Source organism: Triturus cristatus, chromosome 5_1, assembly GCF_964204655.1.
Source record: "Triturus cristatus chromosome 5_1, aTriCri1.1, whole genome shotgun sequence".
In the NCBI taxonomy this organism is placed as follows: Eukaryota; Metazoa; Chordata; class Amphibia; order Caudata; family Salamandridae; genus Triturus; species Triturus cristatus.
Window position 1 is genome coordinate 693,803,237 of NC_140587.1, and position 17,845 is coordinate 693,821,081.

A 17,845-nucleotide genomic window follows, 5' to 3' on the forward strand; every position below is an offset into this window, starting at 1 on the left:
TTACGACTGCAGAGACTCTGCAGACTAGGCGGGGATCTTTGCACATAAATAATAAGCCTGTCCTATCTCTTAATGTACGGAGTTCTTTTCCCTGATTGTGGAATGCCCACAGTCATAAAGTTTCTATTAACTTCTTGTTTCTGAATACCAAAAAAGAGTAAACTTACCCAAGCATGTGAGCTTACCTTTGTGAATCAGGCCCTCAGTGTCTAACTTAATTGTACAGTGTTGCAACTGAATTTTATTGTGTTATGTTGTTTAATTATATTTGGATCCTTTTCATCCACGAAACACCATACTATTGCACTTTGGCTTGACAGTCCGTCATTATTTCATCTACAATCACTGTGTAGTCCTCTACCTCATGTCAACCTTCATACCACCTCCTTTGAGCTATGCTTTGACTGCTCAACCAAGCTATCTGGAGAGTCAAGGATGCTTGGCAGTCTCTATCTTACATCTCAAACACAGTATCCAGTCTCATAGTTAGTGAGAATCACCAGCAATGTCAAGTTTGATGTTGCAAGGTTGTTCATATAACTGCAAAGATCTGTAAATACATTTGACAGGGGAAATTCAGACAGATTCTGAAGTTGTTAGAAAATACTATTTTTTTAAATGACAAAAACCATTTTTTTGATAGTACAGGTCCCAATTATCTACATTCATCCAACAAATCTTGTAATTTCCCTCACTAATATTGGAGATAAGGTCCTGCTCACATTTGGGGGCATCTTCCTACACATAAATAATCCTCCCCTGCATGCAGACACCCTTACACTCTGGTTCAAGTGTGCCTGCGTTGGTGCTAAGTTGCTAAACTTAGTGCCATCACAGGTGAAAATGAAGGCTGCACCACATTCTTGTAAATATGGTGCAGCCTTGCATTTCCAAAGTGGAGGAGAGAGGTGTCAAGCCAGGAAGGCTAACGTCTCTCTCCTCCACTTCCCTGTACATATCCCCCTTGGTCTTAAATCTACTGATAGGATTTACTATGCAGAGACTGGCATTAGATAGTTCCTAAAAACGCATCCGCTATGAAAAGACACTGATCAAAACATTAAATCTTGTTACTTGATATTTAATCTTTTACATATAATTCTTCATTTTACAGGGAATGAGAATGTTTAATGACATAAAGGCCACAAACAAGTGGCTTGAAGTGAACAAGCACAAAATGAATGGAGACAAATGTAAACCAAAGATACTCAGCATGAAAAAATAGAAGTGGAGCAAATTATGAAGACAATATAACCTCTGCTGACAATTATGTTGGTGGCAACAATCATCTACAGCTATTTGTTTTTACTTTTTATAATATTCTGGCTATACATTTTTATATCAGAAACTAGAGACTAACAGCAGCTACGTGTGCATGCAACATATGAGGAAGATGTTTAAAATATCACATTTGTTTGTATCTATAAACAACACTTCTGGAGTAGCAAATTGATTGTACAGTAACTATTTTCATATATTCATTCGCTACTCTAAGTACTGGGGTGAATGTATGACATTTTTCTGCATTCTGTCCATCAACTGTACTTTTTGCATGTATATTTGCATGTATATATTAACTAGCCACACCAACTCAATAGACAGCAGATGCATCAAATGACAAATTACAAGTATTATTGTATCCATGTGTCAGTTGGACAGCATCTACAAATTGTTCTAAATTCCTACCAATGCAGCATCAATAAGCATAAGTCATATCAATAAGTACATACATATAATCAATATCTGTACAACCTGGGCAAGTGAATCCTTGCATCAGAAATATATTCTAATGAAGTTGCAGTGGTCCATCTTTTACTTTTATGCAGTGTAGAAGGCGAGTGTGCTAATGGGGCTTAGACTATTTGTATACAAATTGCAGGCAGTAGCTGTTTGACTACCTATTTGACTGCATTTTGTTGGTTGTTGTCTCTAGGACAGTAAAGGTGTTAGTCCAGACGCAATTGCTGATCTTAATTGTGTGGGAGTATGCAACAGAAGTATACTTTGCATATACACTCTTGACAAACTTTCATGGAGAGCATTAATTTCATGGATATAGCAAAGCAGTGACGAACAGCTTCTTGCCTAGAACGCCTCCAAGCCTTTTTGATAAGAACTTGAGCCTCCCGGTATACAAACCTTTTCAACATGGAACCTGAGTATTAGCAGTGCCTGTCAAATTTCTTTTCAGGTTTCAAGCAAACAAGCTATCATTCAACAACTTTTTATGTTTTGAGCCTATGTCCTGCTATTTCTGGATAAAGACTTCCCAATATTTCAGCCTTGCAGATACCTTATTGACAGATGACAGGGCATCTTAAATGCCACGACGCAACCCAACCTTATTATTTTGCACATAACTGTATAAAAATGTGTTAACCAGCGCATGAATGGTTTGCAATGCTCTATTTATTAAGATCAATAAAAATATTTATGAGCAAAGTTGATCTTCATGGGAGAAAGGATAGTTACTTATTTGTCTGTAACTCCTTAGGAATGCATTGGCTTGAGGGTGGCACAGGGGGTACAGGTGGAAACAGTGCTTGGCTAAGGCTAAATCCTTACAGAGTTTGTAGGGGGGTGTGGTGTGCTTGAAAAACAAAATACATATTTGTGAGCAAAGATATTTTTGTATAAGAGAACCACAAATACTTCTTCTGATGTAAATCAATATAAATGCATTGTGGTGAGGGCATCCAGTTTTGTGCCACCTGTTGGGTCAAATGTTGCTCTGCTCAGGCAATTTACATATAGGTAGTGTACAGGGGAGCACTCTCTTTATTAGGATCAGTATGAAAATTGGTGAGCCAAGTTGATCTTAATGGGATAAAGGATCTTTACTTATGCATCTGTAACTCCATAGCAATGCATAGGCTTGAGGGTGGCACAGTGGCCCAGACGGAAACATTGCTTGGCTCAGGCTAAATCCTTATGGACCTTATAGGGGGATATGGTGTGCTTGAAAAACAAAATACATAGTTGTAAGCAATGTGATTTTACTTTAAGGGAACTGCAATTACCTATTTAGACAAACTGCATAGGAATGCATTGAAGACATCCAGTTTGGTGCCACTTCTTGTGACAAATTTTGCTTGGCTCAGGCAATTTCTATATCAGCAGTGTTGAGAGGTGCTCTCTTTATTAGGGTCAGTATGAAAATTGGTGAGCCAAGTTAATCTTCATGGGAGAAAGGATGGTTACTTATTCGTCTATAACTCCATCAGAATGCTTTGGCTTGAAGGTGGCACAGTGGACACAGGTGGAAATTTTGTTTGGCACCGGCTAAATCCTTATGGATCTTGTAGGGGGTTGAAGTGTGTTTGAAAATTAAGACACATATTTGTGAGCCAATGTGTTTTCCTGTAAAAGAACCACAATTACTGATTTGCATGTAACTATATAGGAATGGATTGAGATGAGGACATCCAGTTTAGTGCCACCTGTTGTGACAAATTTTGCCTGGCTCAGGCAATTTCCATATCAGCAGTGTAAAGGGGGCTCTCTTTATTAGAATCAATATGAAAATTAGTGAGCCAAGTTGATCTTCATTGGAGAAAGGATGGTTTCTTATTCGCCTATAGCTCCATAGGAATGTATTGGCTGATGGGTGGCTCATTGGGTCCATGTTTTGGTGGAAATGTTGTTTTCTAGTTAAACTTTGTACAAATCAGCCAGGAGATGGGTATTTGTCTTTCCTTATGTTAAGGGCTTTGTTTTATTTCTTTTTACATTTTCTGAAGTTTTCATAAAGCGTGAAAAGGTATTAAAGCTCTTTACATAAGCACCACTTACATTGCCCAAGGTCAAAATCGTTGTTTATAGTCATTGGGAGGTTACATGGTTTACCCAGAATCAAAGGATGTTGAGCCGTTGCAGAGACTCGAACCTGGTTCCCTGGGTTCAAAGTCAGCAGCCCTGTCCCTAATGCTACATCATGAGTAGAGGGATGGAGGCATGCAGAAGCCGCATGAAAGCTCGGCTCTTTATGGGACTGAGGTTCCAACAGGACCTGGAGCTGAGGCAAAGCCAGGCTTTGGGTTCAAGCTTGACTCAAGCTTTCAGTAGCTCGCTCACCTTAAGAATAGAGATGTAGGGCCTCATGTAGGTAAATAAATTTTACCGGTTCTTAAATACCGAGCCGTACCGAATCGGTAAATTAGAACCGGTAAGTTATATGTAGGTAAAAATTCGGTAACAGTTACCGATTCGGTAACAGTCGGTAAATACGAATCGGAATTCACCGAATCGGTAAATACCGAGGTGGTATCCACCGAATCGGTAAATACCGAGGTGGTATCCACCGAATCGGAAAATACCGAGGTGCTATCAACCGAATCGGAAAATACCGAATCGGTACGTACGGATTCGGTAAATAACATCACATGACTTGACGAAACAGCTAATCCTGTGCAACGACAGCCCACCCAACCAGGAACTGCCCACACCCAGGCAGGTGTACACAATTAGCCGAAGTGGCCACACCCAGGCAGGTGTACATAATTAGCCGACCCTGGAGAGGCTTGGAGTGCAGAGGAGAGGCAGGGAGCAGTTGCATGTGCGAGCGGGAAACGAACAGCATGTCCAGCCAGAGAACACAGAAAGACGGAGGGGAAAGGAGGAGGAAGCTCAAATTCAGCCCCAAGGAACTCCAGGTGCTGGTGGAGGAGGTGGTGAAGCAGCACCAGAAGCTGTTTGGGAGGCAATCCCTGCAAGTGCCTGAGGCCGAAAAGCGCAACATATGGCTGGCCATCCAGGCGCAGGTCAATGCTGTGGGAGTGACCCACAGGGACATTGAGGTCCTCAAAAAGCGCTGGTATGACCTGAGGATTGTGACCAAGAGGAAGATGGGCGACATCCAGAAGGAGGCCAGCCAGACCGGAGGTGGAACCAACAGGGCACCTGCCCTCACCGAACTGGAGGAGCTGGTGGCGGCCACACTCGAGCAAGAGAGCGTCGTGGGTCTTGGGGACGCCGACAGCTCTGCCAGAGCCGCAACACACCAAGGTAAGACGAAAGCACAGCAATGTAGCCTCCCCTACCCCTATCCCACATCCCCCATAGTGAAACGAGAATCACACTGCAGTACACACGTGTCAGTGCAGACAGGCAATGCATTCCGGGAGATGTAGTCAGGGCAACACTAACCATGACGTAAATGTTACAGGGCAACAAGGCATGTCACGCACTCGAGGCACAAGGAGACAGAGGACAGATTGGAATGTGAAATGATTTATTGTGACGCTTGCAATGCAGCCCTTCGGGGACACTGAGCCAATGTTGTTTTTCTGTCCACAGATGTGACATCATGCAGTACAGGGCATGCTGCAGGGGAGACGGCACACCGGCCACAAAAATCACCTCTAGCCAGCACGAGTTCTGACCAGGGAGCAGGCCCACTTGCAGCCGCACCACCTACGCAGCCAGCCTCGCCGCACACAGAGCCAGCATCACCTCACCGAGAGCCAGCATCACCACCACCAGAGCCAGCATCGCCACTCATGTTCGATTCACCGGCCACATCTCCGCTTGCAGGTGTGAGAATGAGGAGGCGTCCAGCAGCCAGGCTACGAGCCTTAGACACCTCGTCAGACGACAGCATGGGCCCAGAAGACCGCACCGGGCCCCAGGAAGGGAGCCATCCCACTGTGCCCCACACCTCACAGGCAGCACAGACGGGAGCAAGAGGGCGCCGCAGGTCGCGTGTCCAGAGTCCACCAGCACCCACTGACGGCCATGGTGTCTTCTTGGGGCTCGAGGGCCAAATGTTGAAGCAACAGCGCCTGCAATCAAAGGCAGTTATGTCAGTCCAGAGGCACATGCGGGTGATGAAGACAAGCTTAGTCAACATGGACACAAACATTGGCGGCATGGCTGCGGGCATTCGGGACATGTCCCAGTCAATCCAGCAGTTGTGCAGCAAATTAGATGCTGACATCGAAGCACGGCGCCGGGAACGCCAGAGAAGGGACACTACCAGCAGGGCACTCAACCGTCTGGCAACTGCGACTTCCCTACTTTGCCGGCGCTCTGTGACGATGCAGGAGGGCCTAACACAGTGCTGCAGCGACCTGTCTCGGGGGATGGTGCAGGTGACAAGTGCACTAGGGGTGCTATTGACTAGTCAGGCGTCGACAACTGCTGCAGGGGATGCTGCGGAGAGCATCGACACCAGCAGCAGCATCACACCCCCCGTCCCCGAAGCACGCAGGAGCAGCAGGCGGCTTGGGGTTGGCTCTAGTGAGGATGCACAGGCCGTGCAATCCACCACTGCAGCGCGTATGCGCAAACATTGATGTGGCCCTGCTTATCCACTTGCCATTGGGTGACGTAACCCTGGACATACTCATTGTATAGATGGCATATTGCCAGATTGGCCTGTTCATGTGTTCATGGTGTGGTGCCACATTAAACTACGTCATGACTTCTCACAACTCGCTGTGTCCCCTCACTTACTCAGAAATAGTTGCATGTGATCTCTGCCCGTCTCTCTCTCCCATCGATTGCAGTTGGCACTCTAGCTGCGCTGCCCTCTGGCTGGCCTGACTCATCCTCGTTGTCCTCAAAATATGTTAGTTCCACATCTGTACCTTTTTTCGTGGCAAGGTTGTGCAGCATTGCACAAGTGGCAATTATCTTGCAGCAGGTGATGGGTTTGTACTGGCGTGCGCCTCCGCTCTTGTGGAGGCAGCGGAACCTGCTCTTCAGTAGTCCAAACGTGCGCTCCACCACATTGCGTGTTGTTTTGTGGGCCACGTTGTATCGTCTCTCACTCTGGGTTGCTGGGTGTAGGTAGGGAGTGAGGATGAATGAACGGCATGCATATGCACTGTCGCCTGGATGAGTAAAAGGGAGCCATCAGGTACATGCCTCTATACACTCTGATTTGCATGTTTCAAGGGGCGTCACTGTTACTTACCCAGCAGGTATCCCTCTCGGAATTCTCCGGCACTCAGTCGTGTGTAGATCCCACTATTCTGGAAGATGTAAGAGTCGTGGGTGCTCCCAGGAAACTTTGCAACAATATCTGTGATGATGTTCCCTGCATCACAGATCACCTGCACATTGATGGAGTGGGTGGACTTCCTGTTCCTGTAGATGTGCTCTGTATCAGCTGGTGGACAGATTGGGATGTGTGTACCATCAATACAGCCGATGACATGGGGGAACTGTGCCATGTGATAAAAGTCTGTTTTTGTTTTCTGCAGTGCAGCCTGTGTGTTTGGGAAGCTTATGTAGTGGTGCATTCTCTGCATCATGGCATCCAGGAACTTCCTGAAGAAACGGGACAGGCAACTCTGGGATACACCACCCACCGCAGCTGTCACCACCTGATAACTGCCGGTTGCCAGTAGATGTAGGCTGCAGAGCACCTGCACATGTGGTGGTATGGCGTGCGCCCTTCTTGTTGGCTGGTCCAGGAGTGGGTGCAGGTCCCTTATCAGGTCCATGATGGTTTCGGGGTGTAGCCTGTACCTCTCATGTATCTCTGCATCAGTCAGCTGGAATAGTGTGATGCGCTGTCTGTAGATTTGTTCCTCCCGTCGCCACACCCTCAGTCCTGCTGCCTGTAGACGTAGGCGCCTTGCAATGACGTACATGGCGGCCATGTTGTCCACGCTGTTGCATTTTGGGATTGCTTATGTGCATTGTTGATGGTTACCACCTGCTTTCCATCCGTGTTAATTACCGACTCTTATTTACCGATTTTCCTGGATTTCTTAATTACCGACTGCTCCTACATGTCATTTTAAATTTTTACCACTTCATATTTACCACTTCATATTTACCGATTCGTTAAATGTGTATTCGGTAAATATGAATCGGTATTTTAGAATTCGGTAACTATGAATCGGTATTTACCGCCTCATATTTACCGAAAAGTGGTTTTTGGACTCCTACATCTCACTTGTCTGAATACCGGTCGGTAACGGCATATTTACCGAAAATCGGCCGTTACCGACCGGTATTTCGCTACCTACATGAGGCCCATAATGTCTAAAAAGACTGTGATATTAGCATATGGTGTCTGCATTCCCTTTCCTTCATTAGGGACCTTTTTTTAGATATTGTGTCAGATTAGCCTGTGATCTGTTTTTATTTAATACAGAAGACTATTCATCTTACTGAGTTGTACAAAAACACTGTCATCTGGTTCTAAAGTAGTGTGAGAAAACTAAATTAATCTAATCAATGGTTTAAATGCACTATGTGTAACCAGGAACCTGTGTTAAAATCCCACTTTTCCTTCATGTCTAAATTGTGTGATCTTAGTCAAATCAATTTACTTCATGTGTCTAATTTACTTGATAATGACATTTGAGAGCACTTTCAAGTAACTGAGTTTAAGATGGACTTTGTACAAAGAACTCACTTGTTGGTTTTATTAGCCTGGAATGTTCCACCATCCATAAAAATAATATTGGACATGATGTAAAGGACACCAGACAATTGGTACACTTTGTTCACTCCTTTTGTAGTTAAGAGGAGCAGGGTTAATTAATGTTTTAAAGTTCATGTTTAGAAGCTTTCACTTAAAAAAAATGACAATGCAGTGTTGTGATGTAATGCACTAAACTGAAACACTGCCATATGTTTTTAAAAATATTTTTTTGTTGCATGCCAAAAGAGGTTACATAGCATGTTAGTAGCCAGATATGTGGCAATAGATTTCATCATACAAGTACAGAAGACCAGTGTTGGGCTAGTTATGAAGAATTAGTATACATTTGTTAAACTTTTCTGTGTAACAAACTGACCCATAATAACTGTGCCTCTCCACTCCTGATGCCCAGGTGCAGCTGCTTTACCTATCAGCGTATGGAAGCAGAACAATGAAGGCTGGAGTGCTTAAAAGAAAGAGTTCCATAGGGGATATCATCACAGTATGTTGAAGATAAGTGCCCTTAAACCATTGCCTTGAGTATTTGCTTGGATGTGGCAAGAACAACTACTATATAAAAACCAAGAGTGCATGTGTTGTGGAGGGGTAGATTATGTGAGAAAAGCCCGCCACCAATATATCCCATGCCTGTGCAATATAAAATTTTATCAGACCGGATCATTCCTCCCTGCGTAACAGGGTGCTCACAGATCGCAACCAAGAAAGCGAGACCCTGGTCCAACTTGCAATAAACAAATGAAGTGAAACCTCCTAGAGCAGTGTAATATTGGGATTTGCTAGAAGAAGAGCCAGGTGGAGGAACTTGATGGACGGTTTCTCGCACTTAGGGTGGGGGAATATGCCCAATAGGATCACTTATGGGGAATTTGTTAGTACATGGCTCATCGTGGTTTACAGCACCTCAAGAACTCTTTGCCAATATGAAAGGAGCGTGGGCAAGATGAAAGCATATGAAACAGATCAGCTTCTAATTGCATACAACTAGGACATGCAGCTGCTGCTCTCAGGTATAGTTTGTTAATGCGGGCCGGTGTAAAGTAGGCTCAGTTCAGAATATTAAATTGAATTTACTTGAAACAGCTGTCATGGGATATTTCAATATTTTAGCCCAGTCCACATCATGGAGAGGTTCGGCCCTATCATTCTCCCAGCTAGTCAGAGAGAAACCCTATAGTAGTCCCCATGTTGCAGAAAATCTCTGTTCTCCCATCTTATCAGTTTACCGCCAGTCCTATGGTGTAGAGCATCTGGTAAACTTCATGTGGGGTTGTGCCATGTGGTGGACAGAAAATAGGGCATTAACTGATTGTTTAAGGTGTTTGTAATAAAGGAATCGACCTGGGTAAAGATTCTAGTCTGCCATAAGGGTTTGGAAATCTAGTAGCCCGCCGTCAACAAATACCCCAATTTTTAGTAGCCTTCAACATGCCCCTGATAAGCTTTCCCTTAGCACAACCATCCTGTGTGAGTGGGGAGACCTAGCAAGGGGATGGCAGGAGTGTAGTGTTTCTTCATGTTAGTGAGTTTACAGGTTCTAGAAGGGTAAGAGAAAGACAGGTGAAATAACCTTGGGTGGTATTGGTAGAAACAATGAGTAGTGAGGTAATCCCTCCTCAAAGTCTTTATGGGTAAGCCCCGTCTTATGCAGGGGGCATACAGACAGCGAGAGAAACACCCATTGGGGCTGTGCAGGTAAATAAAGTCATTTTAAGTCCAGCCGGGCTAATCCACCCATTGTAATAGGTGGCTTTAGAGTGAAAAGAGCTACCCGGCTTCGCCCCTCACCCAAATCAGACGTGGGATGTGTTGAAGGATCTGAAGAAGGTTTGAGGCATGAGGAGGTGAAGGTTTGCAAAAGAATATAATAACCGGGGAAGCAACAACATCTACACTAGTGCTACGTGGCCCATTACTGAAAGTAGAAGAGAAGATCAAAAAGCAAACTGGGCTCAGAACGACAGTGCCGCTCTGTCCAGATTTCCATCCTGCAGATTGATTTACAGTTCAATCTAGTGTCTAATTGCATATAAATAGGAAAACACTACAACATGGTTTAAAAAATGCTCCTTACATTATACAATCTTCATCATATTCTTACATTTTGCTTTTGTAATTTACATTGCAAATATTTTGAAGATTCTGCATGTACTTTGGCACTTAGAGATGAACCAGGTCACTGGTGCGGCCTTGGTTTGACTGCAGAATCATTTTAATACATGGACTGAGTGGGCAATTGTCCAGCACAACGATCGAAGAGGCCAGGCCTCAGTTTACCATTCACAAGCATGAACAGCGGATCATGGTATCAGCAGAGTTTACAGGGATGGGTGGGTGCTGCATGTTCACCCATTTGACAGTGACTCTTTTGTTTCTCTCCTCCCTTCTGAGACAAATCTCCAGGTGCACAATACTTTTCAATACTCAAGGTGAACCCATCTTGTCAAATATATAATTGCCCCACCTTGGTCTTCTCTTCCTAATTTGTCTGGTTCTTTGCAACAAACCTTTGAATCAATTGTTGTGGATCTCCCATCTGATCTCAATTTCCACCTGCTCTTTAATTCTATTTTTCTGCCATTCTGTGCTCTCAGTTCTGAGCAAAATGTAGAGTGCCAGAAGCACAGTCTTGTGCTACAGACACATTTTGGGTACCTCACATCCTGACATTAAATGTGAGCCTGTCGCCCACACCATCTGTTATAATTATTATTTTTTTTACGTTTTACATTGACTGGATGTTGGGGTAAGCCAGATGTTTTTGTTCAACTTGTTTAAGCTAGCATACAGTTACTTACCTTAATATTTCCCAAATGGTTGGCCATAAGTTTTAAAATGTTTAGAAACATAATTAAAATTTGCTGTTGTTTTCTCTCCAAGAAAGTTTGGGTAAATCTGGTTCTCAGGGCATTAATTTCAGATTGAACAAGGACATAATGTGCTACCTGAATGTAGCATACCTAGAGGCAATAACATGAAGCCTGTAGTGAATAAATAGTGCTATGCAGAAAATAGTAAACAAATGCACTGATAAAGTAGGAGGGTTGGCCTCTCCTTGGATGTGTCCTTAAATCAAACTCTTGTCCTACATTTTTGTCCTAAATTTTGACCCTTTGTCCTGAATTTCTTTCCTGAATTTTGACCCTGTGTCCTGACTTTTTTACAGTTCTGTCCAAAATTTGCCTCTATGTCGGGTGGTCAATCTTGCTGTAATGATTTATACTACAACACTACGCAGACCACACAGTGCAATAATAGTATTAAGGAAAGCTGAAACTGCGCACATAATCAACAATGGAAACCCACCTGGTAGAGCTATGCTACTTCTAGTATTTGTCTAGCCATGTGTACAGTGAACAAAACATTAGTTCAACAGGGTGCAGAGCTATTTTTCTACCTCTATTGCCTCCACTGTCCATGTAGGTTAAGTCTCAGATAAGGTTGCACTCTACTTATGTAGCACATTATAAAGGAGGCGCTGCTCTGCTGCATTGCTTCTGCTGCTCTGTGGGACTGCAAGCCCCAGAAGCCGTCGGGCTCAGGGGGAGTAGGGGCTATGTATTACAAAGTCGCTCTTAAGCAATGAGACTCCCTCGGGGGCGCTTGACACTCTGCTGCACTGCGGCTGCTGCTGTATAGGACTGCAAGCAGTCAAGCTCAGGAGGCTGTGATTTATTTTGGTGAGTGGTACCACCAATTTGCTTTTTCCACCAAGACTGATTTTGTTTTGGCTGACCTTGTGAGGGTAACCCCTTTTCTAACAGACAGTTCTAACAGACCTGGCACATTAACTCAAGTAGGCCATTGCCTTTTTAAGAATGAGAATGAGAAAGACACCGGGGGTCAAGGATCTCACTGCTTCTCACAATAGGACCACAGCACCACTTTGGACTCCTTTTTGGCCGGAGCAGTGGAGGTAGTTTCCAAGGAGATAAACAATGCGGAACGGCAGCTATCCCTTGAGCTCTGTGAATGTCAGGCATCCCCTTTTTTACCTACTCAAACCAGTAAGTTGCGTGAGGAGAACCTGAATCTTGGGGGTGGTCCCGGGTTTCATTTGGAGAGCCAGGGCTGTCTGCCAGTGAGGCCTGGTCTAAACTGCAGTGGCAACGGGTTTCTATGGAAAGGGGGGGGGGGGGTGCATATGGGTGGCAGCACGTGCGCCAAAAAAATAAAAATACAATTAAAATTAGAACACAGACTCCAGATCACACAACGTACCCCTCACTCCAGACCTCTTCTGCTGAGACTGCAGTGTGGGCCTCAGCAAACTCACTTGACCAATCCTGGCACTGCTCACATGCTGGTAACCAGCATGAAAGCAGCACCCTAATTGGAGCGAGCAGACTCTCTTTGCGCTCCCAAGGGCACTGGAGGCTTGCACTTTCTCTCAGCCCAGCTGTCTTAAGACAGCTGGGTTGAGTGGTTTAAAGTGCGCATGTCTGGCTGGCCGTTGCAAGACGGCCGGCCAAAGAAAAATGCGCTCTCTAAACAGTGAATAGTCAGCCCTCTTTCCCCAACTCCTTCCTGCTGCCACAAAGCAGGCCCCGCCCCGTCCTGACACTCAGTTCAGGATGGAATGATGAAACTTTTTATTTTCATCTCTGAGGCTTTGGTGGGCATTTAAGTGGGGCAAAGCTCCTCTACCTCAATGGATGAGCCACCCATGCTAAACGGCCCGGTTGTTTCTCCTGTGAGTGATGGAAGACCCCAAACAAAGAGGAAACAACATTCTAAACGGGTTTATAATGTGAACAAGAATGGAGAAAAATGCCCAAATAATGACCCCCGGCCCAAGTTTCCCATGAGGCCCCTGGGTTAATTTCTAATGGCACATCAAATCTACTTCAGTTCACCTCCTGGAGCAGTTTAAAGCAAGTATTGAAGTCAGTACGGCTCCCCTGATGGGGAAGCTTAAATCTTTTGGAATCAATTGTCGTAGACCTTTTTAGAATGCATAAAACAGAGGCTGAGTTATCAAGTTCTGTGGTGCCTGCACGTGTAAATGACATACATAGTTATGCTACTGTCCAGGTGACCACTCAGATAAGGGCAACGAAGATCTCACCCACTGGCCCTGCTAATGCTGCACCCCCTGAGAACCGAAAGTGTACCTATAATGACACAATGACATCTCAAGCTAGAAGAGCTAATCAAGGGAGAATATAGATGACCCAGGGGATGGTGTAGTGAAAGAAGGGTTAGGTATGGGGTCACTTGAGGGAATCAGTTGCATTTAAATCTTTCTCCAGTCTATTGCCCTTATGTTGTTGAATTGAAAAATGTGCTTCCCCTGTCACCATCAACCAAGGAATCTACCACCCAACTTAAGAACAAATGGCCTGATTACAAGTCTGATGGTTGCAAAACTGCCAGACTTGCAGTGGTGGTCCACCGTCCCCCATATTATGACTTTCAAAGTCGTATCGGTGGCCACAATGCAATATGCTGAGTGGGGAATGGGGCAGTCCTGCTCAGCATATTACGAGTTTGTCCACTGCCAGCATTTCATAGCAGGAGCCCAGCCATGAAAAGGCTGGTTGGTGGTGGAGGAAAGAATGGGGTCCTACAGGGCCCCCATGGCCCACTCCACCATGGGGATACATTCAGGGGGGCACAAAATGTGCCCCCTGTCTGTTTTCCCACAAAGTTCCAGCACGGCATGGATATCCACGTTCATGCTGTCCTTGAACTTTTTTGCCATTCCCAATGTGGTGCCTGTTTTCCCGGCACCGCATGGGAAAGGCAAAGGACCGCCGGCCGTAATATGAGTTGAACTTGTGTAAAATTAGTTCACCTCGTAATACAGCTGGAGGTCCTTGCACTGGGTTTAGCGCAGCTGTGCCGGCAGGGAGCCGACGCAACTGATCCAAACTCATAATCAGGCCCTAAGTTTGTTTCTGGTTAAGCCAGTGTTCTGGCTTTCATTCACTGGAATACAAGAATATCGTATTTATCAGAAGGACTGGATGGATCTGCCCCTCTGTAAAGCAGCTGAAGGGGATTGCATTGTCATTAATTGTCATTACCCAGGGTTAGCAGGTCATCTGATTTTTTCCAAAAATCAACAAATATGCATGTCTAATGACATTAACTGGGAATCGTTGTTTTCTTTTTAAAATGAACGTCTACAGCCCAAGGTGGAGCCTCACCTGCAGAGTTTAAGGTTTAATACAAGTGCGGTTGATGGTTGTTTTCCTCTTATGACCAGCAATAGTTTAATTGTCCTCTCAGGATTTGAAGATACTGATTGACCACTGCCTGTGGATTGGGGGTCTCCTACCACCTTAGGTACTGGTGTTGTAAATTCCCTGCCTTCAGACAATATTATCAGGGAAGAGTCCTCACTCCATGTTGTGTGTTGGAATGTGGCTAGTTATCAGTCTAGGCATGGGGATGAGGATTGGGTTGGTTATATCTCAAACTCTGATATAGTGTTGTCCCAAAAAGCCTGGTGGTTTGTAAATATAACATGGGATGGTTGTGAGAGTTTTTCTATTCTTGCTATTGCTGTTCTGGGATATAGGGCAAGGGGAGGCCTGGTGGTTTTGGTTCATATCGTAAAGGTGTCCAAGGCTGTTCAAGTTGCTTGTAAGCACAAAGGGATTTTATTTTTTTATTGTACGCTTTATTCTCCCCAGTAAGTTGAACTTTTTTGTTATACATTTTGTTAATCCTGTCTGTGAGGCTACCAGATTGATGACCTATTTTCTGTGTTGATAATTTTAAAACGCAGATTAGTCAACATGTCTATTGTCTTCCATACAATGGTAGGTGGGACTTTCAATGCTAAAGTAGGCACCAATTCCACCTTACAAGACCCTTTTGCAGTGGGGAGTTAGAATTGGTGGGTTCCGGCAGCTGACTGTAGAGGGGTGAAACTTTTAGAGGCTCTTTTAAATTTTGTTCTGTTGAACAAAGCTGAAGAGGTTGGGGATTTACGGATGCAGATACCCACTTCTGTGTGCTGAGGACACGTCACCATAGTTGACTATATTATTGTTACAAAGGAGTTGAGCCAGCTTGTTTCCACGGGGGGTTGAGGATCATGCGCATAGTGATCATAACCCATTAGAACTGGCACTTGATGTACCGGACTGCAGACCTAAGGCCAACAGACTTGGGAGTTAAAGATAAAGGACTCAGGGTTAGTTGAAGAAAAGCCCATATCCCGTCTGTGTTCATTGCACTGGTGAAAGCTAATTGCGGTATAATTGTGGTCTGTCTTTTGGAAGATAACTACCCCCCACAGAAAATGTTGTTCGCTTTTGGGAAACTGAATAACTCTGTTAGGAATCTGATTAACGGCAGCTGAAGACCTGTAAAGAGTCCCTATCCAGGTTGTTTTGACAGCTCATGCAGAGCTGCTAACAAAAGGTTACACCTTGCACTTAGTGGTAACCCCAGGAATAAGGAAATGGTTGCAGCTGCCGGGCTGGAATTTAAGCAAACCATTAGGAATCAGAAAGCGAGGAATCGAGGATCAGGGTGGAAATGTGGGAGAATCTTGTGCAGTCATGCAAAGCAAAGGACACTGGGAAATTTGGGTATATTGTCAATAAATCAAATTTAAGTAATGTAACCACAGAGGACTAGGACCTAATATCACCCCAGAATGTTGGCTGGATCACTTTTAGGTCGATCTATTCCTATGGGGATAACTTGGGAGAGATGATTGCTACCACTCAGAAAATCCCTGCTGTAGGCCGATGTTTTTGCTGGACTGGTCAAGATAGTGGAGTGCATCATTTTAGACAGAATCGAGAGTTGAACCCAAGATAATAACATCCTCAGTTTTGTGCAATATGGGTTCTGTGAAGGCTTTGGAAAGAAAGAGCAGTGTTTAAATCTACACCTTTTGATAGAGAAATATACAAATGTTAAAAGGGCTTATTGTATCTTGGTGTTATGGATCTTAGCTGTGCGTTTAACTGGATAAACTGTTTTAAACTTTGAGATGTTTTATCTAAATTAGGTTTGCCCCACCCGATAGTTGAATTTTCACAAGCACTGCATGAGGGTGTCATGAATGCTCCGTTCCTGCTACAGTCGGCAGCAGGGGCGGAGCTCCGCCCACATAAAACTCCCCTTGTGGAAGGAAAGAATGTTTCACGTTCTAGTCCTGAGAGTTTTCCTTCCCGTCTGGGGCCTTTGCGTCACTTCCGGGTCACTGCTCACTCACGCCCAGTTCCCCGTCTCTTCGCTTCGGGTTCTCCTCACCTCCCGGATGCTGCAGCTCTACCTTCTCAGTGAGGGCCACTCCTCTGCCCCGACTCCTTGGCTCAGCAGGACTCGGTGGGGCTGCCACTTTACATCTTTCCTTAGTTCAGCTGTCTCTCGATGGGCCGCACCCATCTCCCCGCATCCCCACATATCAAAGGCGGTAACGCGCTTGCCCTGGGCTGAATGATAGTTGCTTGATATAGTGACTGTATACACTTGTATAAAGGGTTCTTGTGGCACACCTTGGGCATCTGCATTTATCTGTGATTGGCTATAGTCAATGTGTTAAAACTACAGTGAGTCTGGTTCACGGGCTCCTGGCACTAAGGGTATACGTGACATCAGAGCTTTCCTGGCCCAACAAACGGTCTTCAGTCCTATTATACTCCTGATGTAAGGAGTTTCTTTGCACACTTCCCTCCTTGGTGGCAATTCTCTACAGCAGGCAGCATTATTCTCTCCTGAGTATAAAGGAGACACGTTTATTTGTGGCCCGCATTTTTTGCATGTTTTGTTCACCCCTTTGGGGCTGCATGGAGAGTCAGCCCTTGTTATATTTCTTTTTGGGCTACACTCTTGCTTTTCTTGGTTAACTCACTGGTAAGCACCAATCAATACAAGCAATTTCACACAAGAATAGTAAGCTACCCTGGTGATTCTTTCTCTCTGTTTTATGTTTGTCCAGGCAGAATGGATTATTGATTCCTGTGACACGCTTTAGTGGACACAAGTGGAAGACGGGAACAAATCAGGTAGATGCTTTGTATTGATGTTGGTGACGGTTTTGTTATTTTGTCTTACGATCTTAGCAGAAGTAGTGTATTGACAAAGCTTTTGTTTACAGGATCACAGAAGTCTCCAGTTATGTTACCTTGATGCCAAGCCACGCAGAGGGACCTTTCTTCGGCTTTTTCCTCCCCTTGTCACCCCTCTTCCCCCTGCACACTGCTTCTGCTTTGACACTGTTGGACGGATTGGTGGTAGAGGGAAGTTGGGAACTACTCTTCAGTCTCCTGTCTCTTGTTCCCGTGGAAACAACAAGGGGAGCCTTGATAGAGGGCGCATCAGTTAGGCATGGTATGGAGGGGAGTGTACTGAATTGTTTAATCTTCTTAGGGGTGTCCATCGGGGATGTGTTTTAGCCCCTATTTTATTTATTTTATAAATCAATGGGCTGTACCCTATTTTGTTTTCTCAAACAAATGATCTCCCAAAAGTAAATGC

General features: G+C 44.7%; 1 long non-coding RNA gene across 1 annotated transcript in view; it reads left to right on the forward strand.

Moving 5' to 3' along the window:
• LOC146831374 (uncharacterized) overlaps window positions 1–17,602 on the forward strand; it is a 223,374-nt gene extending 205,772 nt beyond the window's left edge. Inside the window, exons 4-6 of the long non-coding RNA XR_014961275.1 lie at window positions 8,793–8,882; window positions 17,307–17,373; window positions 17,466–17,602. This is a non-coding gene — a long non-coding RNA (uncharacterized LOC146831374). The remainder of the gene's footprint in view (window positions 1–8,792; window positions 8,883–17,306; window positions 17,374–17,465) is intronic.
• The last annotated feature ends 243 nt before the right edge of the window (window positions 17,603–17,845 follow it).